This window comes from Geotrypetes seraphini, chromosome 1 (assembly GCF_902459505.1).
Source record: "Geotrypetes seraphini chromosome 1, aGeoSer1.1, whole genome shotgun sequence".
NCBI classification, from domain to species: domain Eukaryota; kingdom Metazoa; phylum Chordata; class Amphibia; order Gymnophiona; family Dermophiidae; genus Geotrypetes; species Geotrypetes seraphini.
Genome location: NC_047084.1, coordinates 530,398,134 through 530,418,267, shown reverse-complemented (window position 1 = coordinate 530,418,267; position 20,134 = coordinate 530,398,134). Strand labels below are relative to the sequence as shown.

The window sequence follows — 20,134 nt, the reverse complement described above, 5'->3', positions numbered from 1 at the left end:
CTTTACATATCTGCCTCCAAAACATCAGCACCTGGCAGCCTGGCATAGGAAAGCCTAGTAGAGCTGCACAGAGGTGACTTACGTGGTCTGGGGGGTGGGCTAGTGAACCATGGAGAGGAGGACCCAGTCCCTTAAGCCACTCAAACCACTGCATGCATGGTGAAACATGTGCACCCTCCAAAAAAAAAAACCAAACACTTATGTATTGCCATATAAGTGGCACCTGCAGCCATAAGGGCTATTGGGGTGGGTCTAGTCGGTTCTGGGGGGTGTTTTGGAGGTATCACCATGACCTATAAGGTTGTTGTGGTGAGATGTGTGTAAGTGGCCCTTTTTGTGAAGTTCACAGCAGTGTCCTGTAAGGTACCCTCACTACTCTGGTGCAATGTCCATCACTTTGCTGACCCCGCCCACATCCAAAAGGTCTTTATCTAGGCATTTTTGACTCGGACAAAATTTTGGTAAAAAATGGTGAATAAAGATAGATGACTTAGCGGTCTGGACGATCAGACAGCTGGACGTAGTTAGACGATTTTTGAAAATAAAATGTTGGATGTATTTTTCGAAAATGGACCTTTTCCCATGTCCGACTTTGGGCAACTAGTGACTTAGGCCCAAAACGGACTTAGATGTATCTTTTGATTAGGCCCCTCCACACGTTTTGACTTAGACCAAGTCAAAACAGGTATAAGTTCTGAATAGGGGGCGCTGCGCTAATCACGGCAGCTGTGATCAGCTCAGCATCCCCAACAACCTTCCCACCGCCCACCGCAATGATCACGGCAGGAGAGATGCCTAATCTCTCCTGCAACGATTGCGATCCCTCCCCAAACTTTCGCAAACCGGCAGGAGGGAGCCCAAACCCTCCTGCCAACAAACCCCGACACCCCCAACCAACTGCAGAGATCACTGAATAGCGATCCCAACGCATGCGCAAACCATCTGTAGATGGTCTGCACATGCTTACCGAGCAGCAAACTTTTTTTTTTTTTAACTTTTTTTTTTTTTTTTTTTTTTCTTCACGAGCCCGTGATTTTAAGCCGCTTTACACCCGCAGGTTAAAACCATGAGCTCATAGTATGGGGAAGGACAGGAGAGTCGGGGTGGCAGGAGAGATTCGGGGCAAGAGCATGGCGGTGAGTCAGGGCGGCAGGCAGAAGAGATTTGGGGCGAGAGCAGGGTGGTGGGGCGGCAAGCAGGAGAGATTCGGGGCATAGAGCAGGGTGGTTAGTCGGGGCAGAGAGCAGGGCAGCGAGAGGAGAGTCGGGGCAGGAGAGCAGGATAATCCAGGCAGAGAGCAGGAGATGCAGTCGGAAAGCAGTGAGTGACTGGACCCCAGCAGTCGCTTCTTTTGTTGTTTCAGCCAGCCCAATCAGTGTTAAAGATTTGTTTAGTGAATCGCTACCCGCCTACATTTGAATGCCATTCCCCCTCATTTGCATACGTGGTTTGGATGATGATCAGGACAGAGGTTAGTGAATCGGGTTGGAGGAAAATCGGGTTGCAAAGGGATCCCTAAGTAGTCGAGACTTGATCGGTGAGCTTAGTGAATCTAGTAGTTAGATGTTGATTTTTTTTTTTTAATTATGCCCCTCAATGTGTTAGCCGGTTCCACATGAACCAGATATCCAATGTTAAAGTCAGCACATGTCCAGCTCAATATTTTCCCCATTAAAAAAAAAGCAGCCCAGAACAACAATCGCATAACTGAAATGTAATAAATGTCAGCAGGGCACAAAGGATACATCATAATATGCAGAATGAAGGAACTTTCATATAACACAAGTGATATTTATGATGTCAGCACAGAACAAATGAAATCCCTTAATAGACAATATATTAGAGCATTCACACAATACAGATATAAGAAATACAGTGTCAGCATAGTTCAAATGGCATACATCAATAGATATGCATTCAAATATAAATATAATGCCAGTACTATGCATTTTATTTTATTTATTCAAGGCTTGAGATACCACCTTTAATGAACTGAACAGAGCAAGGGGGTGTGCAATCTAATAAACTGGAAAGAGAACAAGGAATTACAGTAGTTTGAATAGGAAAGTATAATTCCTAACAAAGTAATTTTCAAATCAATCTTGACACAGAGACAAAAAAGGGTATAGGGAGGGGGGAGGAGGCATACAGAACAGTCGTTCTCACCAAGGACTACTTGTTCACTCAGATGCTTATTTTATTTTTATTTTTTTTAGTATTTATATACCGCTTATAGACTAAGCAGTTTATATTCAGGCACTCAAGTATTTATCCCTATCTATCCCAATTTGATTTTGATGTTCTTGAGATTGGGTTCTTTGAATATTAAGAGGCAGAGAGTCCCAGAGTGCTGGAGCAGTAAAGAAAAGGCAGACTAACTTGTGGATTCCAAGTGAGCATATCGGGTTAGGGGGACAACTAGTTGATGGGCATTTAATGAATGGAGGATTTGAGAGAATGTGTATGAGATGGTCAGACAATGAAGGTAATCAGGTAGCCCATAGTGTAGTTTTAATGGCCAAAAAGACTGAACTGGGAGTCAGTGGTGTTCCTTAAGTAGTGGTGAGACATGAGTATACCTGTTTACTCAACACAGAAGACAAAAAATGTTCAGTTTTGAATAGTTTGAAGTTTGCATAAAAGTCCTTGGGCGATCCCAGAGTAAACAATATTGTAGTAATCTAGCTTTGATGTAAAAAGAATGAGAATAAGAGTGGAAAATGTGGCAGCATCAAAGAGACTTCTGATTATATGTAATTGTCAAGGTAAAAAAAAAAAAAAAGCAGGTTTTTCTTAGTGCTGAGATCTATGGATCAAAGAGTATACCAAGATGGCAGAAGGCATTAGCTTGAGCAATTTTAGTGCCTAGAAGGGGAAGTTGACCTATAGGGTGAGGTAGGTGGCTGGAGAGCTAACAGTCCACTGTTTTATCAGGGTTGAGAACTAGGTGACAATTAGAGCCAGCCAGCTATCTTATTGAGACAATCCTGTAGGGATTGAAGTTCAGGATTGGTATAGGTTATAGGGTATAAAAGGAGAATGTCTTTCCATATTTATGCAGATGACACATTGCAGATTCTTGAATAAGTACTGCTAGTGGAGTGAGAAAGAGATTGAAAGGATAGAGACTTGAGGTACACCGCATGTAAGTTTCTTCATGAATGAGAAGATGGGAGAGGAGGTAGACAAAATTCTAAATGATCTATTTTGGAGAAATGATGAAAACCAGGATAAAAGTGTTCCAGAAAGACCTAGGTCGGAAAGACGTGATAGAGGGGTGTGATTAACCAAGTCAAAAACAACAGAGGGATCAAGTGAGATTATGAGCACAATATGATTACTGTCTAGAAGGGAATGTATTTCACTAATAACAGATGTAATGACCATTTCTGTGCTAGGATTTCGACCCCATCTTATGTTGAAACCACTATTTGCTGTAATCTTATCTCTCTCTAATTTTGAGAATTACCTTCATTTGGGGTTAATATAATAGATTCCTACTATATAATTAGGTATTTCTTTGAATTTTCATGTAAGATCTATTTTTCTTTATCAAGTGTTATACATGTACTAATATAAAATGGCAAAATAAAATTAAAAAGAAATCCAGATGGTCTAATCGATAAAGCAGCAGAGGTTGGAGATTGGACTATAGTTATTGGGTGCAGTGGGAAATAAAGATGGTATTTTCAGTTTTGGAATTAAGATACACTGTAATTTACCATGGAGAGAACAAATGGAATCATGCCATAAACCTGGTGTTTAATCCAGGAGGAGGGGAAGGGATCTAAATAACAGGTTGTTCTCTCATGGAGGAGAAAATCTTAGAAATGGAAAATAGGGTCTGGGTCTGAAAAATGTGCCATTTGGAATACACAGTGGTGGTCTACGGTTCGGAAGTGTCAGAAGAAATTGCACCTGGTGGGACAGAATAAAAACTATTAATTATTGGAAGCATTTCAACTTTCAGCCCAAGTTGATTAGTTTGTTGGTGGTTGATGAAGGTAGATAATAACAATTCTATCTTTTGAGGGTGTTAAAGTGTCTGCTAATGATGAAGAGTAGCTAGTAAGAGATCTGTAAATGAGTAAAGATCTCTAGCAGGATTTAGAGATGTGTGTACTGAAGTATTGAACACTCAAAATCTCTAGTTGTGCACAGATATATCAAATATATTGTAGCATCAAAGCTCTAATAGCCACCAATGTACTTATACTTTTTCACACTATGTTCCTCAGAATGCCACACAGTAAAATCATGTGGTAGCCTTCCTCATAGGAACCTTGTATCGTGTGATTCTTCTAATTGAACATTCTTTTCATTGATATTCATAATAATTTATAAAGTGTGAGTGCTGCATTGAAACAACTAACTTAGTTATCAAAAAGCAAATATAAACTTGTTACTTAGCTTAAGAACGGGTCTGCCTCAATCCCCACCGACACGTTTCAACATCAGGGTCGGGGACGGAGAAAGCAGAACAGTTCAAAGGTTTAGCAAAAACGCTAACTCCCTACATTATTCGCCGGGGCTGTACTGAAGTATTGTCATTTGGCTTTGTTGATAAGAGAATTATAGTGCTGAAGGTGAGTCACAGAGTTACTTGGCTAAAGAGGAATGTTCCTTTCACCATGCATGTTCGGCCTGTCGAATCTAATATTTTAGTAGTCTGAATCCACTTTTGTATCATTGTTGACTGTGGAATTTTGATAGTTATGTTCTTAAAGCTGTTTTTAAAGAATTCTCCTAAATTTGTGACTAATCTTCCAGTGATCACATGGTAGAATCTGAGGGCAAGAAGTTGGTATCTTTTTGTGAAGGATAAAAGGTACATGAGATTTAGGATGCTTTCTTACGGGGTGATATTGTCTTGTAAGAGGGGCTGATTATGTTGGAAGGTGGCGTGTACGATAAGACAGTCAGACCAAGAGACTGGGGTGGTTGAGGTACAGCGTAAATGTAAGGGAGAAGACATGAGGTTAGAACTAAGGCTAAGGTATGGCCTGCTTGGTGAGTGGGAAATGGCACATGCTGTGTTAGATCTAGGTCAGATATTAATGCAAGGAAATTAGAGGCTTATTGGTTAGTAGGAATGTCAACATGAGTATTGAAATCCCCCAGGATGAGATTGTTAGGGAATTTAATAGTGACTTTAATTAAGGACAGTTGAAATTGAGTCCACTGTTCAGATGATAGTGATGGGGGGCAGAAGAAAAGGAGAATATATAATGGGTGAGGCAGAAGAAACTTGGCGTTAAGTGCTCTGAGTAAGGAAAGGGATGAGGGAGTTCTTGAAAGGAAACTAAGTTTGGAAAAATGCAGGCTAAGCCTCCTCCCCTTCTGTTGGGTCGTGAATGATAAATTGCATTGTATCGAGGTGGCAGACATTGATAAATCACATTTTATTTGCCAGAACGGAGCTAAGTCTCCATGAGGCATAGACAGTAGGGATGGGAGGAGTGAATGAGATCTTTTATTGATGATGTTTTTGATTTAAGTGATCTGTAATTTATTAAATCTAATTAAAATCATGCAGTTGGTGTAATAAGTTTAGGATTTCTAGGTACTGAACAGAGAAAGTAGTTCAAAGGAATTTTTAAAGGAGTGTACTGTGAGGTATAAAGGTGATAGGGACCTCTGATTATGGGGGGTGGGTAGGCTATCTCCAAGTAGAATGGCATAGACTAGTTTAGAATGAGAATGAATTCCAGAAAATAAGAGAAAGGAGAAAAAGAGGGTCTTTAAATTAGACATCATACCTGAGAGTCCTGTTCCTGTGTTGGTATAGACCAGGAAGTAAACTGGTGAGGGGAAATTTTGGAGACAGCGCGGGACACCACTAGGGCAGAGGTATTATGTAGAGGGCATTCTGGATGAACTGCTTATGTTTTGAGTCACGTGACCCGATGTATCAGGAGTACGAAGGGATCATAGTGAGCAGTGAGTCAGTGATTTCAGGAGACAACAGCCAGTATGTTTTGGGTCACATGACCCAATGCATTGGGAGTGCGCAGCCACAACCAGCGAGTCAGTGATTCAGGAGACAACAGCCGGTATCTATAAGACAAAGATTCATACCTTACATTCAGTACAGAGAGCAACCAAGGGGGCAAGTGCAGTTGAGACATATAGACAGATGCTTAGAACAGCTGTTGAGATAAACAGTTTGGTTGCTAAACTGCATACACTAGAGGAAAGGACAGACAAGGGAGATATTCTAAGGATGTTTAAATATTTGAAAGGTATTAATGTGCAAACAAATATTGTACTACTACTATTAATTATAGAAATAGAGTGTGGCGCAGTGGTTAAAGCTCCAACCTCAGCACCCTGAGGTTGTGGGTTCAAACCCACGCTGCTCCTTGTGACCCTGGGCAAGTCACTCAATCCCCCCATTGCCCCAGGTACATTAGATAGATTGTGAGCCCGCCGGGACAGAGAGGGAAAACTGCTTGAGTACCTGAATAAATGCATGTAAACCGTTCTGAGCTCCCCTGGGAGAACGGTATAGAAAATTGAATAAATAAATAAAAAATAAAATAAATAAATAAATAAATAATAGTAGTAGTAGTAGTTCAAAGACAAGGATGTTGTGGAACTAAAGGACATGAAATGAAGCTACAAGGAGGTAAACCTAAGAGCAACATCAGAAAGTACTTTTTTCTCTTCGGCCTTTCCATCCACACAAATTTCACCCTTCTTTTTCTTTTCAGCTACCTAAAAAACTTTCCATCTCCTTTTTTCATGCTCTGGCTCTCCCATTTCCCATCCCACTCCTTTCCCAGCCTCTTGTTTCCTTCTCTCTACTCCCCATTACTAAACTAAACTAAACCTTAAGTTTATATACCGCATCCTCTCCACGGTTTACAAGAACTTAAAATATAAGAAGATAAAGGAAAAGGTTTACATGAGCTTATATATAGAATGGAAGAGTAAGGGGGAAAATAGAATTACATGTTAGAGAAGAGCCAAGTTTTCAGTTGCTTGCGGAATAGTTGGAGAGAGCCCAGGTTCCACAACGGGATAGTAAGGTCGGTCCAGAGACCTGTGATTTTGAAGAAAAGAGATTTTCCCAGTTTACCTGAATAGAGAATATCACGTAGAGAGGGGAAGGATAGTTTATATCTTTGGGCGGGTGTGGTGGAGTCAGGACTTGAGGAGTTAAAGGATAGTGGGATTAGGGGAGGAAGGATGCCGTGAATGATCTTAAAAGCCAGGCAGGAGCATTTGAAATGGATTCTGGAAATCACTGGGAGCCAGTGAAGATTGGACAAGAGTGGACATTTCTAACACTGTGCTTGCTTCTCTCTCACTGTTGTCTCATTCTTCTTCTTGTCATCCCCCTTATGACCTCTTCCACATGGCTGCATCATTTCCAAAATCCCCCTCCTTCTTACCACTTTTGTCAGGCTATATCTCTCTATTCCTTTCTCCCAATCCTCTAGGATCTTCTTATTCCACCTCTCTTCCTTTCTGCCCTCCCCTGGGTCTATCTTTTCTTCTTCTTCTCTCCCACCCCCATAGTTTAGCATTTTTCCCTCTCTTTTCTGTTCATCTTCCATACCCTCTTGATGCTGAATAAAAGAGATGCTGCATCTCTCTCTCCCTTCCACCCGAAGACCTAACATTTCTCTCTTCCTTCCTCCCCCAGACCTCCATCCCAAGGTCCAACATAACATAAGAATAGCCCTACTGGGTCAGACCAGTAGTCCATGTAGCCCATCTCCACGGTGGCCAATCTAGATCACCAAGGCTTGGCAAAAATCCAAAGCTAGCTGGTTCAGAGGGCTTCCTCGGCCGGCATGGCTTGCCTATCCCCTTTTTCGGCACCAGTCTGTCGCCTTGTCTTCCCCATCCCGCTGATGAACTGTCCAAAGCACTGCCTGCGGCCTCCTCCAAGCGTTCTTTCTGCCGCACTCTGACCCCAATGATGCAACTTCCTATTTCCTCTTGGGCTTGGACCACAGCAGAAAGAAAGCATGGAGGAGACCGCAGGCAGCTGTTTGGTCAGTTTGTCAGCAGGACAGGGTGGGACAGGACAATAGCAGGCCAACTCTGAAAGAAAGGAAAAGGCATGCTGACCCCCAGGGCTACAGGGTCCTAATGCCACACCTGCTCCCATCCCCTTGTGCAGCACCTCTGGACCCGACCGACCCCTCCCCATGAGATTTTTTGTTGTTGTTGCCTGCTCTGCCAGGGCTTCTCTCTGCTGTGTCATCAGTGATGCGGCAGAGGGAAGGTCCAAGGACAAGAAGTAGAACATTCTCTCATTGTCAGGCAGCCTTAACTCACTGCCCTGCTTGCGTCATGGTTTCCTCCCACTTCCGCGAAGGCAGGACCCGGCAGAGAGGAAGGCCTGACACCGGCAGAGCAGTGAAGTTCCCAGACCATGGCTCTGACCCCGGGAGCACCCCCTTATAGTCTGCACCCGAGGTGGACCGCCCTCCCACCCCATCCCCCCTTTCATACGCCACTGTAGATCCCTCAGATTTAGAGGGAACAATAGATGGGATGGGGGGGAGAAGTCATCAAACTGTGTTTAGTAGCTACAAGAGGAAAAGGTAAGTTTAGCGTTTTGGTGTATTATATGCTAATTTATTTTGTCATTATTCAATAATTTAAGGTTATGTGTGGTCATAATTAATAAACATTGTGTGGTGTGTTCATTTATTGCTTGGGAAATTGAGTCTAATGAAGCACACACAATATACAAGGTTAAAAACGTGGTAGAGAGTGCTCAATGGCAACTGTCTAAGCTGAGCTAATTTGTTTCTCCTTTCCCTTAAATATCTTAGCCTGCCTAAGCTATTAAGTGAAATTCCCGTTGTGTCCCATATGTGACTTGGATAATGATATCTGTAAGAAACCAAAAAACACTGTGGAGTGACGATGTTCCTGAAATGGACTTTACTGAAAATTAAAAGGTCCACAAGTCAGTATAACCAATCCACATAGAAATAAAATGATCCACATAGAAACCTTGAGGACCTAATCCGCCAAGAGCATGGGACACAATTAGAACTCCTATGTGATCAAAACCTGCTTTTAATATTAATGAACTTACAGTACCATCCATCCAGACTGGAAATTGAGAGTCATTTTGGCATTGGAGAATCAGCTGGAAGGAAGAAGAGGCATATACAATTCTTCAGTTAGCTGATAACATGTAGTTTTCCTTCTTCTCGGGACTTAAAATTGATAAAACTAAACTATTGCCTGCAAAAAAGTCAGTATGCAAGTTTATTGGTCTAGTGGCTTTGTTGGGAGAAGGGAAGAGCCCAACTCTTTCCTGCCCCTGCAACTGCTTTAGCTGCCACTGCTCTGAAGATTTCAAAATGGCTGCCAAAACCTCTTGTGCATGAAGTCTTGGCAACTATCATGAAAATCTTTAGACTTGCAGCAAGGACTTTAGTAGCTGCAGGAGCAGGAAAGAATTACATGTTCTTCAGGGGCAGGAAAGAACATGGGTTCTTTCCTGCCCCTGAAGAAGCCACTTGACCATCAGGGATGATAAGATAGGGTGCAGAGGTGTCAGGTTGACGTCATATCACAGGAGGAGAGGAAGGATGGCAGGCAGACAGAGCAGGGAGGGAGGGAGGGATGGAAGGAAGGGAGGGAGAGAGATGGATGGATAGATGACAAAATAGGGAGTGAAGGAAAGATGCCAGCCAGTCAGATAAGGAAGGGAGCGATGGGTGGATACCAGACAGCCTGCCTGAGAATGGAGGGGGAGAAAAGAGAAATGCCGGGGTGGAGGAAGGAAAGGAAATAAAAGAAGAGAGAGCTGCCACAGGGGGCTTGGCTAAGGGAGAGGCATTGGCAGGTGAAGGGCGTTCACTAAAGATGTGCCCAGTATTACTGAATACCAGGGATCTGTGTGAACGCCTTCCCAAGAGTACACTCTGAGCGGAATGTAAGCAGAATTGCAATATACAGGCATACTTTATTCGCAGATACATTGGAGGAGTATATATGCACTATATATACCAACTCCAGACAAGTGTAAATGTGTGCAAAAAGCATTTGACCTAATATAGCTATTAGGCTTGTAGGCACTTATGATGGCTTTATAAAATAGGCTTACAATAGATGCCCCAATGTCTTTCAAAAACCAAATAATGTTTAACCTGTTTCTATCCCTTACAATGGAAATGATATTCAGTAACTGGAAAGATTGCAACACACTGCTCAACACTGTATGATGCAGAAGTATGAGACTATGGCCATTGAAAAATCTAGTGGAGTTTTGTCAGTCTGGAAATCAGTAGATATACACCCACATTTATAAATCAGACCTACTGTATACATTTTGTTAGGAATACAACTGCTTTAATTCTTCCAAAATAGTCTTTATCTATGATATGCTGGAGTTTGTAACACAGAATCTTGAATTTCCCAGTTTCTTGGGGTACTCATGCCACTGTTTATTTAATGATTTTACATGAAGCTGTATTTTTAATTATTCATTAATAGCTCCATTGTGACATGGGAATAAAACAGATAAAACTTTAGGCTGCCTTCTCATCTTCATTTCAAAGTAGGGGTCCTAAATCCTTTCACATGATCTTTCTGATAATGTGACAGAAACTAGGCTTTCAGCATTCAATATTTCTTAGGCAACTTGCCTGTAGAGACGCTCAAACTCTTTCATAGGGTTACCAGACATCCAGATTTACCCAGACATGTTGTCTTTTTAGAGGACATGTCCGGGTGTCCGGACAGCTTTTCAAAACCCGGCACTTTGTCTGAGTTTTGAAAACCTTCCTCTTCAGATCACATCGGGAGGGGGTATCTGCACATGCACAAATGCCTGACTGACTGGCAAGAACAGGCTGACGGGGCGAGGCTAGAGGTGAGGCTGGGGCATGGCATGGGCCTAACGGGCCGGGGATGGGTGGAATTGGGCGGTCCTGGGGGTGGGTCTATGGATCTGGATTTTACGCAAGTAAAATCTGGTAACCCTACTATTTCATGCATTCTTCAGATAAACTTGCTTCCCCATAAAACTCCAACCCTAGCCTGACCCTGCTGGTACTTCTTTGCCCCATGCCCAGAGAATTTGCAGTCTTCATGCCAATGTTGATGCTACATTACCCTTCTCGCATAACTTGGAGCTTTTTATTCCATTATTTGTGCTTACTTTTCACATAGGCTTCCAGTCTTCATGCCACTGTTAGTGCTCCTTGTTCTCTTTTGGTGACTTGGATCTTCATGTCATTATTGTTGTCTCATAGTGTTGCTTCCACTGTTACTGATGCCCACTAGCAAGTTTCATTAAAATAGATGGGAAATTCAACTTTAGAGTGCTAATTTCCTTCCACTCTTGGCTTTAATGGTACCAGCTGAAACAGAAATAGTAGTAAAGAAATGTGTCCCACTCTTGTTCCCTCTAAGCCAGGGATCTCTAAGTCCCTCCTTGAGGGCTGCAATCTAGTCGGGTTTTCATGATTTCCCCAATGAATATGCATGAGATCTATATGCATGCACTGCTTTCAATGCATATTCATTGGGGAAATCCTGAAAACCTGACTGGATTGCGGTCCTCAAGGAGGGACTTTGAGATCCCTGCTCTAAGCTGAGCAGGAGACCTGCAACAGCATTGCTGCTTATGTGAGATGGTGCTTCATTACTGTGTTTTCAATGGCTAAAGACAGGCAGGTTCCCTGGAGTCCTGCAGAGATTACCTGTCCTCACTACTGAAAATGTGATAGTGAAACAGCACCACCCACTGGCAGGACTGTACATGGCGGACTCCCACTCAGCTTAAAACAGTGTGCTGCACCGCTTCACTTTCATATCTTAACACTAGAAAGAGGCCTTACATTTAATTATATATGGGCACAGTTACATGTATGATCACAGATTACATTTTTGTGGACAACTTAATGTCTGCTTTATTTTCCACTGCTTCAGTGATGTAACAGCAACCAGTTACAAACTGAGAGACTTGACCACTGCTGCTGAGTCAGTGCTGAATTTCTATCACTTCAGTTTTCATATTATTATTATTACCACCGGTGCACTATGGTTGTTAAAAACATGTCAGCCAATCCCCTTCACTAACTCTGACAACATCCTTTTAATTAAACTTCTTCAAATGAAACAAAAAATGACAATGGATACTTGACACCCAACAGTGAAATCTTCATCTCTGCAAATCTGTTGTCAAGCTACCACATAGAAAGCAAGCTTGTTTCCAGAGAAATCGAGCTCATTTGACTACATCTTTTTATATATACATTTACAGGTCGACGATATGATAGACATTAAAAAAATACAGATTCTCAAATTATTCTAACCATGTTTATTAACTTTCAGGCTTTGCAATAACCATATCATCGGCATATAGGAAACTTAAGGCCTCATAGTTAGGAAAACTCCTACTTCCATGAAGGCATCTCCATTCATACATATTTACATCGAAAGTCTGGTTTTATTCTCTTTCCAAAAATGCCAGGCTAATCATATGTACACTCTTTTGCTGTAGACTCATGTTTTTCTTATGATTACAGTGGAAATACTATAAGTGCCCCCTCCTGGATATTTGAGCCATTACACCATACAGCATTAATTGCATTCTCTAAAGAGGAATAAAATGTGCCTTATATTTCTGTTTGCCAGTATATGCCCTGCAGCACACACAGCCCCTAAGGAGCGCTCATGTTTTTCATGAATAAATTTCAGTACATCAATAAAATCTAGAAAGGGACAAGCGCACGCCTTTCTAGCAACAATATTTTACAGTGGTTCATTATTACATAGTTGTGGGGGAAGATTGTTTACTACAAGCAGTAATTAGACTGCAGAATAAGCATAAAAGCGTCCCTCACTGGTTCTTTCATGAATTCAGTCTCTTCTAGTTTTCCAATGATTTTTTTAACATATCAGGTTTCCCACACCCTAGAAAAACATTAGCAAGAAACAGAACTTCAGGAAGGCCCTGATTCTATAAAAGATGCCTAAAGATAGGTAGCTACTGTAGATCAGCACGCCTAGCCGATCCAGGCACCTAACTTACCCCATCTTTTATCAAGCTGCGCTGCCAAGCAGCGCGAGCTAAATGCTGAGCTGCCCGTTCTATTCCTGTGGGAAGTTTGGCATTTATCTTGCGCTGCTCAATAGCTTTAGTAAAAGGGCCCCTATGTTTGCAACACAGTACATTGGGTAATTCTACTGTATAATAGGCCACCCAACTTCCTTTTACTAAGCTGCAGCAAAAACTGACTTTTAGCATGTCTTTACGCAGGTGTTTCCTGTGTTCTAAGGCATTTTTTATCAGAGCAGTAAAATGGACAATTTTCCACTTGCATGAACTGCTAAGAGCTAATGTTACCATCAGCACGTGACCATTTAAAAAAAAATGACTACATGAGCACTTACCGTATTTTCACGTAGCTAACGCGCACCCATGTAAAATGCGCACACGGGTATAGCGCGCGAAAACCACAAATTTATGTACAGAAATTTTTATATACCGCGCACACCCATATACCGCGCATGCTGCCCGACTCTCCTTTCGCCCGCCCCGACTCTCCTCTGGAGACCCCGACTCTCTTTTCGCCCGCCCCGACTCTCCCCCTTGAAGTCCTGTCCCTACCCTGAAAGCCTGATGCCCCCCCGATGTCCGATTCACCCCCCCCGCAGGACCGCTCGCACCCCCACCCCGAAGGACCGCTCGCATGCACCCGCACCCCCACCCTGAAGGACCGCTCGCACCTCCACCCCGAAGGACCGCTCGCACCCCCACAGCCTCCCCCCCCTCCCCCATGGAGAAGCTGTCTACCTTGTATCCGGATGCAAACGAGCCCAGCTGTTTCTTCTGCCAGCGGTCCCGCCCCTTCTCTGAGCCCTGCTGCGCTGCTTTTTCTTCCGGCGGTCCCGCCCTTTCTCTGATGTCAGAGAAAGGGCAGGACCGCCTGAATAGGAAGCAGCGCAGCACAGGGCTCTGAGAAGGGGCAGGACCGCCGGCAGAGGAAGCAGCTGGGCTGGCATCCGGAAACAAGGTAGACAGCTTCTCCATGGGGGAGGGGGGAGGCTGTGGGGGTGCGAGCAGTCCTTCGGGGTGGGAGTGCGAGCGCTCTTTCCGGGTGATGAATCGGGCATCGGGGGGGGGGTAACTATGTAAAAAAAAATTTGTACAACGCGCTCACGCGTATAACGCGCAAGGGTATGTGCGGTTTGTAAAAACCACGTATAACGCGCACGTTATATGCGAGAAAATACGGTACTAGACTTAGGGCTCCTTTTGCAAAGGTGCGTTAGGGCCTTAACACATGGAATAGTGCATGCTAAAATGCCACACGCGCTAGCCGCTACCCCCACTTGAGCAGGCAGTAGTTTTTCAGGTAGCGCATGCTATATATAGCATGCACTAATCCGGTGCGTGCGCTAAAAACACTAGCTCACCTTTGTAAAAGGAGCCCTTACTGTATTTAGTAAAGGGATTAGAGCTCACACAATAATCCTTCACTAACCACTTAGCATGCAGTAATGCAGGCAAGCTAACTGATTAGCACAGGAATGCCCACTCTCCACCCCCTAACGTGCCCTTCCACAGAAAAATGAAAAAAATCTTTTACCCCCTGTTATGCCTATGGCCAGGGGGTAACTGAAACTCAGCATACTACGTGACATGTCTCCTCAAGTCTACATATCTGCTATCCTGACCTCCTGACTGAATGTGACCTGGGTGTTGCCAACACAAAGAGCAAAAGAACTGTAAAACCAGCAAAACCATCTGCTTGCTTGCTATCCTGACATAACAGAAACCAAGAACAGTAAAACCAGGTGTGTCTGAGTCGTAGTTAGGGAAGTAGAAATCCAGCTGGTATAACCATGAACTGTCATAGATAGGGAAGCAGAAATCCAGCTTGTGTAACCATGGACTCAGCAGTTCTCACCCTATATAAGAAACAGGACTTTCCCTCAGAATTAGAATCCATCTCGTTGCACAGGGCAGTCTTGCGACCTACCCATCTATTAATCAAAAGGGGTTCCCGATTGTGAAGGATGGTGATGCCTGGGATTACGGTGAAGTTATTCTATTCTTATATATATATATATATATATATATATATATATATATATATATATATATATATATATATATATATATATATATATATATATATATATATATATATAATAAAGGATTATTGTCTATGCATTTATATTGTCTGTGTGCTTTTCTGAGTGTCACTGATCATCCCATCTGACAGAAATAAGTGGCGGAACACCCCCAGATTATCACATGTTAATTCAGCAGTAACCAGAGGGCACATGAACATGTCCTGTAGTAGGCCATTTTAAGCTGCATTAGACATGGAAAGCATGCGCACGTTTCACATTTCAATTTTATTTAATATACCACAAATATTTTAAAAAGAAATATATTTAAGCAGCTTACAATAAAATAGTAGCCTCTGAGGGGAAATAAACTCAGAACACACAGAAGGGGGATCTAGGTTATAATCATTTTATTTTTTAATATGGGAGAACAAAAGATAATTAATTCCCAAGAAACAAAAGGAAGGCAGGGACTGTGAAGAAAGACAATGATAAAATGTGAGATTGCTGTGAAGGGTCTTGCACAAGTGTATTGTATTTTATCTCTCTGTTTCCTAGAGGGGAATGTTTGAGTAATATAATAGGTTTAACATTTCTTAAAGGGGCAGCTCTTAATGAAGATCCAAGGGAGCGAGTTCCATAGAGCAGGAGCAACAACATTGAAGCAAGAGGACCTGGAAGAATGTGAGTGAATCTGTAGATGAGAAGGGATAATAAATGTTGCTGAGCTCAGTGATGGACACATGTTGGGATATATGGACTAAGAGGTTCAAACAGGATGAGCCAATTATAGGATTTTAAATAATATACAATACTCGTAAAAGACAGGAAACTACTGTTCATTTATAAGAAATGGTAATACACTGTTGTATTTCTTTGCTACGTAAAATCATTTCACTGCACTATTTTGTATAATTTGCAATTTTCTGAGCTGATTCTGGGATAAGCCTTGAAGGATAGAATTGCAATAGTCTAATTGTGACATTACCAAAGAATGAGTTAGCAACCAAAGTGACTGAACATTAAAGAGTGGACAGAAAGCTTGAATTTGCCATAATATGAAGTATGACTTCTACACTATTATTAAGATGTGTAGAAAACATAACATAATTGTCCACGATAACGCCAATAATTTTAATCAGTTCTCTGGTTAAAATACCATATACACTAGGGGAAAACACAGCAATTTTATAGAGGTGTTCAATTTTAACCCATTGGCCATAAGCCAATCTGCACTCAGAGATTGCCTGTGCTGTTAAAGATTGCAAGGGGAACAACAGCTGAATGTCATCAGTATAAATATAAAAAATAATCTCAGTTGATTGAAAACAGTGCTAGAGGGGATAGAAAACTATTAAAAAGAATGAGTCTGAGGATGAATCTCTGAGGCACTCCACAGGAAAAGTTCTGAGTACTGAAAATGAATTAAACCAGATAACCTGAAACTTTCTGTTTAGTAAATATGAGCAAAACCAGGATTGCACTGTTCCTGAAATACCTAATTCTAATTGTCGAGGTAGTACGAATATAGGATAATGGACCAAGTCACATGCTTTCATAGGATCTAAAGACAGGAGGAGCACCTCGTATCTGTTTTATAGAGTACTACTACAGAATCTATCAGTGTTAAAAGAGCATGTTTGATGACAATGTTTTTTAAATCCAGTTTTGTGAAGGGGTAAAGCAGTTAAAGGCAATTCTATAAGCTGGTACCTAAATTTAGGCTGGACAAATGATCTTCCAAAAAAAAAAAAAAAGCATCAGATGTGAACCAAGGTTGAGTATTTATTATTCAAAAGGACCATAAAATTCAAGATTTAAGACGGGGTGTTTTTTGGCATCTATAGCCTGCCTCAGAAGTCATAGGTTCTTACAAATCCCTCTGTTGTGTGCTACTGAAACTCTTAAACTCAAGAGGAATTAGTTGATGCCATCACAGCAAAGTATTATGCCTGTATTTACCGAATACTAGGATAGGACAGAGGTTGGGGGGATGGTCTTAAAGTGAACATGCTCCCGGTTTCCATGCAAGGCCGGAAGAGAGGATGTTGGGGGAGGGTTATCAGAGGTTCATCCAGTGTCGAGTCTTGTATTTTATGGTGCTTTTGAATAAATGCTCAACCTTGGTTCACTTCTGATGGTTTTTATTTTTTTTGTGAAAACTATGGGGGATCATAATCAAAATGAAAATGTCTAAAAACCAGCCTAAATCGGCATTTGGATGATCAAAAGGACAGGTCATCCAAGTGCCAATAATCAAAATGAGTTTTAGATGTTTAAGCAGCTTAGGCCTTTTCACTGCTGCTGTGTGCCCAGAGTGAAAAGGGACATTTTTCAAGGAGTGGTTAGGGCGTGAGGTAGGCAGGACTTAGTCATCCTGCAATGATAATCAAAAGTTTGACAGGTTGCCTGGACAGAATCTATACGTTTTGACATAGACAAAGTCAAAACAAGTATAAGTTCAGGATCGGGCCACTGAGCTGGTCGTGGCTGCTATGATCAGCTCAGTGTCCCAAGCAACCTGTCCCCTCTCCCCCGTAACAATTGCAGCAGGAGGGATGCCCAGTCCCTAACCACCTCTTGTTCTTCCCCTCCTGGCATGTTAGTTTTGTACAGTTTCTGTAACACCCCCCCCCCCCAATCTTCCACAGTTGCTTAATTGTCATATATGGATACTGTTTTTATTTTTGTTTTAAAATATTTTTATTGATTGTAAATTGTCTAGATAAATTTTGATAGATGGTATATCAAAGAAATAATAAACTTGGAAACTTTCATTCACAAACTCAATCATCTGTGTCTAATGGTGGGTGTTTTAATAGATTTATTAGTAGAGTGGAATCGTTGCAATCAGTTTTAGATAAAATAACACCTATGAAGAAGTTAAATTTGCACAGAAAACAAAACAAAGAACCAAGTCCCCATGCCAATAAACAAAAAGTGGGGATGGAACTAAAAGGATACAACTGTAGAAATGTCCTCAAATATTTTCCAGTGAGAAAGATAATTGCTCCAGTGAGTCTTTATTGATATAAAACAACTAGACTCGACATGGTCCATGCTTCGGTTCAAACGAGCCTGCTTCATGGGATGCTCACAATATCTAAAAAGGACATATTCAGAACAAAAAAATTAAGTAAACCTTACTCAGATATATCTTCAGAGGACAATGAATGTGAAAAGAACAAAAAAAACATGAGTAGATACGAAAAATGCCCACATTAAGGCCCCCTTTTACAAAGCTGCGCAGTTGAGTTCCATGCAGCAAATGCTCCAGAGCCCATCCAGTTCCTAGGGGCGTCAGAGCATTTATTGCGCCAGACCATGTCGCCGGCTTTTCTAAAAGAGGGGGAAAATTAAATATGGCTAACATGAAATAGAAATTAAATTTAAAAAAATCAATTTAAAACACAAATAGAAAAAAATAAAAATAAAAAGTGATCAAATAAGTCAATATAAATTGAAATCTACCTTTTATCAAGCTGCACTAGAGGTGTTTAGCGCAGGCTGGTACGGTAAATTCTCTGACACTCACAGAATTCCTATGAGCATCGGAGCACTTATGTCACCAGCCTGTGCTAAAAACCTCTAGGGGAAAGTGTTTTTCATGTAAAGCTGGTAGAGAATAGACTGAGTGTGACATTGATAATACCTCTTTTTCTAATGAAGTAACATTTAATACTTATAATCACAAAATTTATTTAATATTATTTGATTGGGATTCTCTTATATATTGACTGTACTTTGCCTGAAGTGAAGAGCATATTAAACATATTAAAACATGGTACAGTGAGATAAAAAAAAAAAACAAACTATAGAACAATGTTGTTAGCACATATAAGTACCTAAGGCCCTCTTTTACTAAGCCGTGATATAGTTTTTACTGCGGCTCGGGGTGCCAAATGCTCTGATGCTGCTCCAATGCTCATAGTAATTCTGAGCGCTGGCACATTTAGCGCTCCAGGCAAAGGTAGAAACCTCTATCACAGCTTAGTAAAAGGGGGTGGTGTTAAATGAGAAGACAAGAAAAAAATGGCAAAATTAGACACATGGGAAAATAAGGGGCATGAGGAGGTACATGAGGAGGTTATCTTATATCTAAAGAAAGAGAGTTTCTTATAGTTAAAATACTTGTCATTCCTATGTTATATACTATACCAAAAACACACAAATCAATCACTAATCCTCTAAGAAGGCCTATTATGTCAGCCAATGGTTCAGTACTCGAACCACTCTCCATCTTTGTGAACTACTTTTTGCACCCCTAAATCCCCCCTCATTGACTCTATGTTAGAAATTCAGGCCACATGATCAAATTATTAGTCAATTTTGATGGTGATTTTTCTGATATTTTAATGGTTACGATAGACACCGATGTACTTTACACCAGCATTCCACAAATAGAAGCCGTCAGTAATATAGAACAAACACTTAAAGGATGTAGTACTGTACGAAGGATACCCAACTTTTTGATACTTTCCTTTGCCATTATTGCATTAACCCCAAATTATTTCATCTTTCAAGATGTTTTTTTTTAATCAGCAAATAAGAGGCACCATTATGGGGGCAACGATGGCCCCTGAAATCACCAACTTATATGTAGCCCACTTCAAGAAGACCTTTTTAACTGATCATCCTTACAAAACCCACATCAAATTCTATAAAACAGTGTCTCTCAAACTGTGTGCCCCAAAGAGATTCCAGGTGTACCACGAGAGATTCCAGAATTTTATTTTTTAAAATTCCCTTCATAAGTATACACGCAAGTGTCTGTCAATATAATGAGCATCTTTGTGCAGAAGGATACAACAACCCAGATGAGTATCATTCTTTGACGTGATTGGTCCTTGAAAACTAACGGCAATCAAGGCTTTATTACCATTTGGATCTTCTTATCTTTGCGAACTTGGATTTTTCAGCTCTGACAGGAATTAAATTAAAAAAAAAAAAGAAAGAAAATTACTGCAGATGATGAATGATGAAATACATGTTTACTTGTCAACTCAGAACACACAGAAGGGGGCTCTAGGTTACAATCATTTATTTTTTTTAATATGGGAGAAGGACA

The 20,134-nt window shown here is 41.4% G+C and overlaps 2 long non-coding RNA genes across 3 annotated transcripts in view; one reads left to right on the top strand and one right to left on the bottom strand.

Annotated features, from left to right (window-relative positions):
- LOC117352554 overlaps positions 1 to 20,134 on the top strand; it is a 109,208-nt gene that overhangs the window by 52,306 nt on the left and 36,768 nt on the right. For both annotated transcript variants that reach the window (XR_004537721.1, XR_004537720.1), the window contains exon 2: positions 15,669 to 15,750. This is a non-coding gene — a long non-coding RNA (uncharacterized LOC117352554). The remainder of the gene's footprint in view (positions 1 to 15,668; positions 15,751 to 20,134) is intronic.
- LOC117352555 lies at positions 17,868 to 19,990 on the bottom strand. The gene is made up of 2 exons (XR_004537722.1): positions 19,946 to 19,990; positions 17,868 to 18,169 (listed from the first exon to the last, which is right to left on the bottom strand). It is a non-coding gene; the product is annotated as an uncharacterized LOC117352555 (long non-coding RNA).